At 44.1% G+C, this 13,561-nt stretch overlaps 1 long non-coding RNA gene across 1 annotated transcript in view; it reads left to right on the forward strand.

The window, feature by feature from the left end:
* Nucleotides 1-13,561, forward strand: part of LOC127567285 (uncharacterized) — a 48,852-nt gene that overhangs the window by 24,251 nt on the left and 11,040 nt on the right. The window contains exons 2-3 of the long non-coding RNA XR_007955857.1: nucleotides 826-885; nucleotides 10,392-10,593. This is a non-coding gene — a long non-coding RNA (uncharacterized LOC127567285). The remainder of the gene's footprint in view (nucleotides 1-825; nucleotides 886-10,391; nucleotides 10,594-13,561) is intronic.

Below are 13,561 nucleotides of genomic sequence, written 5' to 3' on the forward strand. Positions count from 1 at the left end.
TGTTGACTCCCAAAAATAGCTGTTCCCAATTAACTCTCCTGCCTAATACGGTTTGGTTTCCCTATCCCAATTCAGTATTCCCTGCAAGGTCCATGCTTAACCTTGCTCTTCGCTGTCTTAAAACTTCTGAAGTTGTGGTCACTGATTCCTAAAGTTTCTTCCACTGAAAGGTCAAACACCTGGCCATGATCATTTGGCAATACCAGGACCAGTATGGCAACTCCTCAAGTTGGACTACCTACATATTGATTTAAGAAACCCGCTTAGATGCATAAAACAAATTATTCTCCGTATAAAGCTCTTGCACTGAGGAGGTGCCAGTCTATATCGGGGAATTGCAGCAGGTCCAGCACCTGTCTGGTTCCATCACCGCCTGGTATGGAGGCTCCAATGCACAGAATTGCAAGAGGGTTGTAGATTCAGTCCATTCCAACACGGGCACAGCCCTCGACAGAAGTGAGGACATCTACAAGAGCAGGTACCTCAACAAAGAGTTATCCATCACTGAGGACCCGCACTAACCAGGTCATGCCTTGTTCTACTTACTACCATCAGGGAGGATGTCGAGGAGCCTGACGACCCACACTCAACAATTTAGAAAGAGCTTCTTTCCCTCCGCCATCAGATTTCCGAACTGCCCATGAACCCATGAATACTGCCTCATTATTCCTTCCTTTTACATTATTTACTTATTTTTGTGATTCATGGTCATTTTATTTCCTTGCACTGTACTGATGCCACAAAGCAACTGATACCATTGTGAGTTTGGTTAATGATTATCAAATAGAACTGACCTTTAACCGGCGTGTGTTTATTTGTCTTCAGAACCCACAACGCTCAGTCACAGGGAGTCGATAAGAACAGAAACAGGAGCCTCCGTACAAGGTAGGATCAAGCGAATTCGGAAAAAGAAAACTTCCGAGTTTTAATGTTGAAAAAGTTACTTCACGTTTTTATGTAACTGTTCAATTGTATTGAGAAATTACCGGATTATTGTATGAATAGTGTATCTGTTGCGTTAACTTTTGAATGGATCGCTATTTTCGGAGAAGGTTACTGCACCGATACCTGGAATGTGTGAACATTTTTACCGATCTTCCCTTGTATCCACTGGAGTTTAAAAGAAGGAGAGCGAGCTTGATTGCACTCGATGGCGTTTGGAGGAATTATTGGGAGAAGGAGAGTTGAGGCATGTTATTTTTATTATCTCACTGTGAGGTTAGTGGGTAATTGAAACTCTCTACTTGAAAAGAAATGGGAAGCAACCTTTCAATATGTTTCATGGCGATATGGAAAGGAAATTGACAAGCAAGGCGGTGAAATATTGCAGGCGGTGGGGTGGGGGTTCAGAAGCTGAGATCACAGTTAGATCTGCTGTGATCAGAGTGAATGGTGCAATAGACCTTAGGGGCCGAATGTCCCACTCCGATTTCCTAACCCATCGAGTTGTTCAATCTGCCCTCAGTAATCTTTGTCTGACAAACGATCTATTGGTGTCACAGTAACGTTCTCTTGATTCCAAAGAGACTGCCAATGAAACAGTTTTATCCATTCTTTTCAGCTTCAATAGCAGGTCCAAAGCCTTGTGTGATGTTCAAATGTAGTTATGATTCATGTTTCATTGAGACGAAGTGTGACTTCGCAATTTTTATAATTGTTGTGATTGGTCATCGGTTCGTCATAAATTCCCCACTCCTGCTCTGCACCCCCTCCCCAATTCCTTATCGATAAATTCCTTTTGCTGGAAAGCTGGGATTCGAGCACGTTAAGGCACTACGTTCCAGCATTAAATATTTCCAAATCTCTCCCTTGTTTATAGCCGGGGGCTAGTTAAGAAATGGATTTGCACATTATTGCAAACAGTCAGTTCTATTAATCCCCCAAGTTTTATTTTATTTTTCTCCGCCAGAAATGCCTGATGCATTTGCAAATCCATTACCGTTCCAGTAATTTATCGGAACATTGAACTGCTTAGTAGAAATGCTGGCGTAACAATTTTGCTTCTAAAGCACCATAACGTTCCCCAGTTGAATCTGTGCCCTCGGCTTGAGCTGAGTTACTCATTCGGTTTTCGGAGAATACGAGTAAATTAACGTTATGGGTACTAACAGTGAGTGAACACTTCCTGGTTAAAGCTCAGTTTATAATATATTCATCGGCTTGGACTTGGGCCTCATCAGCACATAGCTCTACGCCGTGTTCGCTGATGCTTGCATTAAATCACACAACGTCTTATTGAAGTAAATAGCTCCAACGCCTTTTCCGAGCCGAAATCACGCCGGTCAGTGCATGATAAATTTATTATTATTTATTTATTTACCGCGTGGTAACAGGCCCTTCCGGCCCAACGGGTCCGCGCCGCCCGTTTTAAACCTAAATTAACCTGCCCGTACGTCTTTGCAATGTGGGAGGAAGCCGGAGCACCCGGAGGAAACCCACGCAGACGCGGGAGAAAGTACAAACTCCTTACAGACAGCGACCGGAATCGAACCCCGATCGCCGGCGCTGTAATAGAGTCGCGCCGACCGCTACACTACCGTGCCGCCTTTTATATTTCCCTCAGTAATTACGTCTGCTCCAGAGAGAAGTCACGATAAACTTCCTGGTTCTGCTCAGATGGTGTCGTCTTTTTCACATATTGTTCACCATGTAACCATTTTACTGGAGTCATGACGTGGAAACAGGCCCAAATACCCATGACATGAATGCGGCACACCCCTGCCCATAGGCCTCTACTCTAAAATAAATAGTCCACTACCAGCATTTAAGTCCAACCACCAAACAGATTTTGCAACCAATTGTCTGGCGCTTGTCGGGTCCCATGTGATCTAACCTTCCACGCCTGCTGACCATGGCTACAAATGTGCCTTATTGGCTTAGCAGTCCGAGTCAGAGGATGGGACTGCCGGGTCCTTCCTCAGATTGGGACTGCGGTGATCAGTGGTGTGTCACAGGGACCGCTACTGGTTCCAATATGGTTTGTCATCAACGTTAAAGATTTGGATGAGAATATGGATAGAATGATTAGTAAACGTACCAATGGCACTGAAATTGGTGGTATACTGTACAGTGAAGAAGGTTAACTACGAGTACGTCAGGATCTAGATCAGTTGGGAGAGTGGGCCAAAGATTGGCAGATGGAATTTAACTCAGACTTGCGAATTGATGCCCTTGACAAGTTAAAACATAGTCGGGCAAACACAGTAAATGGTAGGGCCCTGGAGTGCTGTTGTAGTGCAGAGAGACGGAGAAATCCAAGAACATAGCTCCATTAACGTGGCGACACAAGTAGACGGGTAGGGAGAAAGGCGTTTAGCACCCTTGACTAAATAGGCGAGGGTATTTGTTATAAGTGTTGGGACGTCATGTTATATCTGCACAACATGTCGGCAAGTATTGTGTTCGGCTCTAGTCGCCCAGCCATAGGGAGGATGCATTTTAAGCTGGAATAGGTGCAGAAAATATTCAGGAAGATGTTTCCTGGACTGGAGGGTTGCACTTACGAGGGGAGTCTGGATGAGCTGCAACTGTTTTCTCTGGAGCGTAGAAGGCGAGGAGTGACGTTGTACAGGTTTGTAGAACCATTAGGGGCGTAGGTAAAGTACATGCTCAGTGTTTGTCCACGGCTATTGGTCTAAACCTCGAGGGCACATGTTCCAGATGAGAGAGGAAACAGTCAAACGCACGTTTTTCACATAGAAGGTATATCAAAGGAAGGTGGTGGAGACGAGTATAATTACAACGTTTATAAAGTAGGCAAAGGTTTAGATGGAGATGGACGAAACACAGGCAAGTGGGATTAGCTTTGTTAGGCAACTTGGTCGACACTGACGAATTGGGCCAAAACACGTTTTTCCGTGCTGCATAAATCTATGACTCTCTGCGGAAAAACAATATTGTCAATATCGTGTTGACAACGCCCTGCCCTCGTTAATCGTCTTGATCAAGAATGTCGATCAATTTCGTGAGCCCCAATTTTCCACGCACAAAGGAATGCTGACTATCTCTAAGTAGTAATCGCCTTTCCAAGTGCAGGTATGTCCTATCCCTCAGAATTTCCTCTCGTAACTTTCCCACCACTGATGTTAGGCTCACCGGGCTGGAGTTTCCTGGATTGTCCTTGAAGCCATTCTTAGATAATTGCATAATATTAGCCACTTTGCAGTCTTCCGGTACCTAAAAGTCGTTAGTGATGATATGAATATTTGGGCCACGGCCCTGGCGTCGCTGGCTTCGCACAATGTCCAGTCATACAGGCTCCTGGTACTTTTTTTTCAATTGTATGCTCTTCAAGACGCCATAACCTCCTCCTTTGTAATATGGGCAGGCTTTTGGATATGTCCGTTCTTTTCCCTGTTTTCCCCAATTTTCCGAACTTCAGTGAAACTATTCTCCGCCTAGATAGTCTTTTTGTTTCAACATACTTACAGATTCTGTGAGGAATCTCCTTTACCATGTCACCAAGGACACCTAACATCCACTTTCGCCCACGCGATTTCCCCCTTAAGTGTGCTCCTACATCTCTCAGATTCCTCGAGGTATTCGCTTGATCACAGTTGCCTACACATGATATATACCTTCTTGTTTTATTTCCTGACAAGGGCCTTTATCTCCCTCTTCAATCAGGGTTCATTAAGCCTGACAACCTGGGTTTTCCCCCTTGCAGGAATATGTTGGCCCTGAAGTCTGCATACCTCACTTATAAGAAAAAAAACTCCCAATTGTTAGACAACCCTTTAGCTGTCAGCACGCTCTCTCAACCGAACTTCGCAAGCTATTGTCTAATGAGTTAACCTAATCCTTGTCCCAATTTATGGTTTTAACTTGTCGATTAGGCCCATCTTTTTCCACAACTAATTTAAAACTAATTCGAATTATGGTCATTTGTCCCAAAGATCTCCCCCTCTGAAGTTCAGCCACTTTTCCAGCCTCATCTTCCATCAGAATATCGAGCATTACCCTTTTTCGTTGTGTCATCACATCTGAGAAAACTTCCCTCAAAACACAACAAATTTTGTCGCATCCGATACCTCGCTTAAAATTGCAACCCTATTATTCCTTCGGCAACTTAAATACGCAACTCCCCCTCCACTCAGCTCCAACTCTGTCACACCCGACATTAGACCAGTCAAAGTAGAATGAGTAGACGATCAGCTCAATATTTCTGCATGTTCCCCAAATCACTTGATTCGTTCTCAGAACAAAACTGTGTCTAGCTCAGCTCTAAATATACCCAATAACAGCTCAGGGCAGGAGTGGGGATTGTGTTGGGAGGGATTCCAAATTATCACAATTTAGAGGAAGATACTCGTCTGCATGGCTGGAACAAATGCTATTCTGCAATGCTCCAGAGTCCAGCAATCGTCCATGAGAACGACAACAATGTGAATATCGTCACCACTAGGTCGAAGCAGTTTCAGTAATATTACTTCTTACTGGATACCTGAAGATAATTAAAAGTATTCTGATGGAGGTTTTCCCTGCGAATAGTTGCAGGGTAGTTTCAGGACCTAGACCCATCAATGATTTGGAGTCGGAGATATATTTCTAAATGGAGTGACACGTAACGTGGGGGGAATCTGTGTTAGCTGTTGCGCTTGAGGGCTGAAACCCTTGTTCCTCTTGATTAAAGCAGCCAGGAGTTTTAGAAGAGCCGCCCAAGTAACTGCAATGGATTTTGTGAATGTCTTGCACTGCAGTCACTTTGCGACTCTGACGGATGAAATAAATGTTTCGTGTGGTGCATGACGTGCCAGTCAGGTAGTCGGCGTTCCACTGAAGGGTGTCGAGCTACTCGACCGCAGTTGTGTTGCAGCAATCTAGGTACGTCGAGAGGATGTGATCACTCCGGTGACATGTGACCATGTAGATGACCGTGGCGACACGTGTGGGCTGCCCTCAGAACGCACGGCGCATTTCACTGTGTGTTTCGATGCACATGTGACTAATAAAGGCATCTTAACCTATGTTATCTTAAAAGGTAGATAGCTATCCGGAAAAATAGTCTTCTCCATCCCTGAATCAAATGCTTACTCCATTTTCTGAAGCAATGCCGTCAAATTCCGAGGGAAAATGTTCCATCAATATTTACAATCGAAGTCTCCATGCATTCGTAGGTGTTTTATTAAGGCCACTTCGGAATATAAGTGTGAAATTAATCACCTCAACCCGCTACAACCGTTCGGATGTAAGTTCTCCCAGAGTGATCTTGGGCATGGAATTCCAGTAGCTAGAGCCGACCAGGATGAGTGTCAGGAGACATCCTACTAAACTGTGAAGGCTTGCAACTGCAGGGCGAATTGCAAGTAGTGTAAACATTTTAGGGCTAAAGACCATGTCCTTTTTGCCGGTAAAGCTGGCGGCTTTAGAAAGTGCTGCTGGTGCAGCCTGAGCGAGTACCTACATGGCACTTTAAATAGAGGGCGCAATTCAGTCAGTATGTGATGGAGCGAATGGAGGTTAGGGTGCAGATGGGATGGTAATCAAGTCGGTACTTTTTTCGGATGTTGTCCATCTTCTTGAGAGTTGGCGTTGCATTCATACAGGCAAGTGAGGAGTATCCCATCACAATCCTGACTTGTGATTTGTAGAAAGCTATGAGGTGCGGGGATGGCAGGAGGTGAGTCAGCTGCCACAGGGATCCCTGTCTTTGACCTGTTATTGTAGTCGCATTATTGGACTTAACGTGATCAAATCTGAACTACCATTTCACAGCGATAGTTCACTTGCATAATCACTGTGCTATGTCGTCGAAATGACATATAAGTTCTTCATGTCATAGACCTAGAGAAAACAAAAGAAGTGATTTGCATTATCGTGCGCACATCTGCTCTATGATAAGTTTCTCATAGACCAGTTTCCCCAAATCTGTGTGAACCAAACAGATAACGAATTGGCTTTCAAATTTCTAATGGAAGCCACTTCGTCACTCTTCATGTTGTCGGTAATGAATCCAAACAAAAACGGTATATGTGGACAAAATACATGTGTTGATTTCCGTGCAGACCCTCAGCAGATTGTTGTCAAATTGTGTACTTAGTTTACTGTCTCACTTCACAGTATCTTTTTTTTCGTCCACCAGACGGTACAATATTCAATAATCTCTTCTGATTGTTCGACCTTCTTTGCTCCGGGATAAAGGATATCTGTTTGTTTGCTCCTAAAATGTAGGCTTCAGTAGGCTTTGATGTTGTAACGTTACAGTGATAAAAATCATTGGAAGAACACACTAACTCGCTTGGGAGGAGGAGCTAAGGTCACTTGAGTTTTGAAACTGTCGTCATAAATGTAATGAAATGTTAGCACATGAGAACGGAATTAATTGTTCAATGGGTTGTAAGTGTTTACATTTGGCTCTCTGGAAGTTTGAATGTTATCCCAGACAGGCTAGTAAGTTGTCAGAAAGAGATACAGCAGTTACAGCGCTCACCCATGGAGTGGTAAGTGGCAAATTCTGGGACCCATGTCCTAGACAAACATATGTTCAGGCATTATCACCGGCTGCAGGAGTCCTAGCACAGGGTGACCGAGTTGGAATTGATGTTGCGGCTACTGTTCTGCAGGGCGTGGCTGAGATAAACATGAATTAGACGGAGTGAGGGAATAAAATGACTCCCCTGTAGTTTTGGAACGGAAGGCGAGGTGGCAAAGGGTGATGCCCAAGCAGAGCAGGAGGACAAAGGAGATAATTCAGGAAGCCAGTACCCATCTTCTGCACGGGCCCGTATTGTGTGCTGAATATTGGAGGCGTGATTGTTCCTCCTGGGAGTCCAACAGATCAAGGTCCACAGAAGGTACAGCTGGACGGAGAGCGAATGGCGGTGGGGAGAGGAGAGGGAGAACGACTGTGGTGCGGCCATCAATGGTCAGGGGAGAGGACAAACGTTTCTCTGGTGACAGACCCCACAACCGTTTGGCTGAGCGAACTAAAAGTAATATTTTCCAGTCTGCTGATGATATGAAACGGTGGGAATTTGACGACTTTAAAGATGGTAAGATATCTTAAGCTATCTTTAGCGTTATATCTTTATTAGTCACATGTACATCGATACACACAGTGAAATTCATCTTTTTACGTAGAGTGTTCTTGGGGCAGCCCGCAAGTATCCCCACGCTTCCGGCGCCAACACAGCATGCCCACAGCTTCCTAACCTGTACCTCTTTGGAATGTGGGAGGAAGCCGGAGCACCCGGAGGAAACCATCGCAGACCACGGGGGAGAACGTTATAAAATCCTTACAGACAGTGGCCGGATTGAACCCGGGTCACTGGCGCTGTGAAGCGTTACGTAAAACAGCTACACTACCGTGCCTGCCCAGACACAGTGGCTCAGATATTTTGCTGCATAATTTCAGTTACGCAGATTCAATCCTGACCTCCTGTGACAACTTTATTTCCAAAATTCCAAAGAGTCCTTGATAGATGCAGATTGCATGGGCTGGGTTTGTTCTCACTGGAGCGTCGGTTGCTGGAAGGTGGCCTGATGGAGATTTATGAGACGATGAGGCCCATAAATAAGAGTGGATAATCAGTCTTTTGCCAGGGTGTCGGAGTCTAAAAATAGGCCTGAGGTTTCGGGTGAGAGGAAAGAAATTTGAAGGAGATCTGAAGGGCACGATTTTCACGCAGAGGGAGGCATATAGAAGTACAGGACATAGACCACAAGACATGCGAGCAGAATTACGTCATTGGGCCCCAGAAGAGGTGGTGGCGGCGAATACAATTACAACGTTTAAAATACATTTGACATGTACTTCGGTAGGATGCGGGCCTCATGCACGCAGAAAGATGAGTGTAAATAGCTCACGGCCGGCATGGACGACTTGAGCCGAAATTCCCATTTCTTTGCCATGACGCTGTGATTCCATGTATATTGTTAGCCTGTGAGTACAAGGTGGGCCGGAAAAATTGGTTCCGTGATATGTGGCTCTAATTGGAAAAGAAAAGAGAGTGAAAGTGTGGAGCTGCAAAACTCGGTTTGGACAGATTAAATGCTGAAATGAATGGATATTGAATAGATATTGAAATGCTTGAATGATCTTACCTCGAAGAGGATGTGTGTGTGTGTTTGGGGGGGGGGGGGATGTCAGCGTATAGGAGACCAAAGGGCATTTTAATCTACTTTAACCCGGGCTGCAGCTCGGCAGTGACCCAGACCGAGTGCCGTCGGAAGGGATAGGAACCAGTGCCCGAAAGCTGCTTTTACTTTTCTCGCCCAGTCCCATTCCCTGGGATGAGTTTGTTCATGTTCCGCGGAGGGTGGTGGGGAGGGGGAGGGCTTAGTTTGTCTGCACGGGAGACTCCGAGCTCATTTCAGATACATAAGAGTCCCTGGAGAGAACGGGTCAAGAGCTTAATCCCCTAATGGTCTTACATGGAAAGTCCGTGGATGTGTTGATACAAGTCCCGGGAACAGTATTGGCCGGACGGTGCTGCTGAACCTGCAGCAAGAATAGAACGTAGTGCGTTTCGTTCGATAAATCGGGGATCTAAGACAGGTTGACATTGGTGGCGTGGAACTGACTGAAGGTATCGTCCACCAAAGTGAGATTGGACAGTATGTGACCCAGCGAGAATGGGTCCCGGTGTACAAATTTTGTATGACCCGGGGAGTGTGGCCCCAGGGTATCGGAACGTGTGTGACCCAAGGAGGGTGTGTCCTGGGGATCGGACAGTGAATGACTCCGGGACGTTGGGCTACGAGGGATTTGACCTGGTTACTGTATTGGTATTGGTTTAATGTCACTTGTACCGAGGTAGAGTGAAAGACGATGCGTTTGCATACCCTTCGCACAGATCAATTCATTACACGGTGCAAATACATTGAGTTCGTACAGAGTGCATTGAGGTAGTTCAGGGTAAAAACAATAACAGAATACAGAGTAAAGTGTCACAGTACAGCGAAGTGCATCGCAGGTAGACAATAAGGCGCAAGGTCAAACAAGGTAGATTGTGTGGTGAAGAGTGCATGTCATCGCATCAGGGAACTGTTCAATGGTCATCACCGTGGGATAGAAGCTGTCCTTGAGCCTGATGGTATGTGCCTCAGGCTCCTGGATCTTATGCTTGATGGAAGAGGAGAGAGGAGAGAAGAGAGAATGACCCGTGTGGGTGGCGCCTGCTAATTTGCGTTGAACGTTCACCTTTGACCACGATATTGTAATTCATTTAAACTTTGAAACGGTACTGTGATCCCGCAGCTCTCTATTTAGTATGAGTCGCGTTTACTTGTAAATTGTGTAATCCTGTGTTGAAGTGGTTGCTGCACAGGTAATCCATAGAATAATCCTCTCATGTCTTGTTTTACAGTGACTTTATGTATCACCAATGTTGAATTAATCTGTTTTGTTCACTGATTACTTCTGTTCTTTACTCTGTAATTCCATTTTGCAGGTAGCAAGCCAAGTGAAATGGGGAGCCAATGCTGTAAAGGTAATTCCCGAAAATCATCGGTGACGGAAAATGCCGGATCCACTTCCAGTCCAAAAAGTAAATGTCCGATCCCCTGCTCAAAGGGAAGGAAAGCAGTCCGCAGAGACCCGTCCTGTTGAAAAACATCCTTCTCCACGAATTTCATCGAAGGACGCTGAAAAAGGTTTGGCCATTGAAAGTCACTTCAAATTAAGTATTTTCCAATATGTCAGATATTACATCAGAACGCGGGCCCGTAACACATTTGTTTGTACGGAACGGTTAGCATACATGTTGACTTTCGACAGTGTGTTTGAGTAACCTGTTGATGTTTGTTGAAGATGCATCGGGGAAAATAGATGAGGGGGAATAAGTATATTTTAAGAAAGATTCTCCTTAAGGTTCCACGTTGTAGGTCGGTGAACAAGGTCAGAGGACACGGAATCACGGGCAATATGAACATGAATTGAGAATTGCTTCGGTTGGCAAGCTGCACCAGTCAGGTACTGTAGCGATCAGTGCTTCCCGCGCCATTCATAATATTTTCAACGATTTCCCTAAGGTGACCAAAGGTTACATTTTCAAGTTTGCAGATGGCACAAGACTGAGTGGGAATAGTGATGATCATGGAAATTGAACACAGAACAGTACAGGACAGAAACGGGCCCTTCGGCCCACGATGTTGCGCCGAACTGATTAAACGAATAATGAAAGGCCTAACTAAACTCCTCCCTTCTGTCTAAACAATATCCATATCCGTCCATACTCAGCACATTCATGTACCTGTCTACCAGCCTCTATCTTATTTACCTCCAGTACCATCCACGGCAACGCATTACAGGCACACATCGCTCTCCATTTTGTTACGAACCAGCAACAAAAGAAACACACTGAGTCATGATTCAGTGTTAAAAACTATTTTATTAATCACTACTTACAATAACACGAAAAATAGAAGTAAAATGTTAGTATGTTAGAATTAAAAATGGTGAACATTAACCCCAAAAACTAAACTCTTCGTTTGTGTGTGGTAAAGTCCCAAACTCCAAGTCCAGGAATGGTTCTTAAAGTTCACTTCAGCAAGCCATAAGGTGAAAAGTGAGCAAAGGCTTCTTCAACAACCACCGTTGTCTGAAGATAAGAAGAAGATGTAGAGAACATAGGGGAGAGTAATGACAGAATCCAAATGTTCCACGATGGAACCCAAACGACACTTCAGTGTTGACTCGGTAGTGACTTCCTCACCCCGAAAAGCATCCGAATCGTGGTCGTCCACACACAAATACCTGTTTCCTTCTACAGGTCAGCAACAAAGTGAACTCCACCGGATACTTCCAATTCCAGCAATGGGATGTCATGGCAGACACAGTTATTGTTTCTCATCCATCGATAGAGAAAACTAGCAGGCTGGTGTCTCTCTCCTTTTTCTCTCTCTCTCTCTCTCCCTTCGACCTTCGACTGACTTCTTCAGCAACGTCATTACGTCCGTTACCTTCTGTTGACGTAAGCACACCACACACACACACACACACACACACACACACACACACACACACACACACACACACACACACACACTATCTTAAAGGGACATTCACTGAGTCCGCAACACCTCCCACCTAAAAAGAATTTTTCCCAAGAAAAATTTAACCGCGCATACCGTTAGTAATGTTAATAATTATCCTGCTACACAATTACGGAATATCAGATTAGTAAAGCTATATGTTTCCCATTTAACATCGGGGAAGGCAATAAGAAATCACGTTATATTTGCCTTTAATGTGAGTTATCATGAGATAAAACTCTTGCAAAATTAAACTCCAGTTTAACATCCTTCTGTTCTTGTTTTTGACTCGGCTCAGAAACACCAATGGGTTAAGATCTGTATACACAATCAATGGTTTCTGAGCGGTGCAAATATATACACTGAAATGTTACAAGGCTAAAGGAAGCGACAGTAATTCTTTCTCTATGGTGGAATTATTCTTTTGATGCTCATTAAATTTCTTTGAAAAGTAAGCTACAGGATGGTCAATATCATCAAGGTCACCCTTCTGAAACAACACAGCTCCTCCAGCTTCATCACTGGCATCGACTGCTGACGGAAATGGCTTTTCAGTCAGGTGATTGGAGCACAGGATGGTAGCATAAAATGGCTTTCAGCTTCTCAAATGCTTCTTGACAAGAATCTGTCCTAACAAACTTTACTCCCTTCTTCAGAAGATTAGTTAGAGGAAGAGCAATATCAGCAAAATTTTTACAAAATTTTCGATAATATCCAACCATCCCCAAAAGTCTTCTAACAGTCCTCGTACCTTTGGGAATAGGGAACTCAGATATTGCTTGAACTTCTTCCTGAACAGGAGCTTGCTTGCCTTGACCTACAACATATCCAAGATACGTCACAGTGACATGGCCAAATTCACTTTTAGCCAAGTTAGCTTCGGAAAGTCTTTCAAACAACCTTTCTAACGCAGATATGTGATCCTCCCATGTATCATTCCCTGTCACAAAGTCGTCAATGCAGCCATCTGTATGTTGTAACCCACGAATCACTGAATTAATCATTCTATGAAATGCTGCCGAAGCATTTTTCATTCCAAATGGCAAAACATTATATTCATACAATCCAGAATGGGTTACAAAGGCAGAAATCTCCCTTCCCTTATCTGTTAATGGAACACACCAGTACACTTTTAATAGGTCAATCTTTGTAAGAAATTTTGCCTTTCCCACTCTGTCTATGCAATGATCCACCCTAGGAATAGGGTAAGCATCTGACTTCGTTACAGAATTTACTTTCCTGTAATCTGTGCAAAATCTAACAGTTCCATCAGGTTTAGGCACAATAACACAGAGCGAACTCGAGTTTGAAGTAGAATGTCTAATAATATCATTTTCCAACATGTATTCAATCTCCCAGTCAACAAGTTTACTTTTTTCCATATTGATTCGATACGGGTATTCTTTGATTGGTTTTGAATCCTCAAAATCAACATCACGAATAATTATAGACGTTCTGTTTGGAACATCTGGGAACAGATTTTTAAATTTTAAAATTAATTCTCTCATCCGTTGTTTTTGCAAAACTTGTGAATGGTCCAACTTCGTGTCAACGTTCTCCAGGATATTTTGTTGTTTCAGTCTCGATG

This window comes from Pristis pectinata, unplaced genomic scaffold, assembly GCF_009764475.1.
Source record: "Pristis pectinata isolate sPriPec2 unplaced genomic scaffold, sPriPec2.1.pri scaffold_93_arrow_ctg1, whole genome shotgun sequence".
NCBI classification, from domain to species: Eukaryota; Metazoa; Chordata; class Chondrichthyes; order Rhinopristiformes; family Pristidae; genus Pristis; species Pristis pectinata.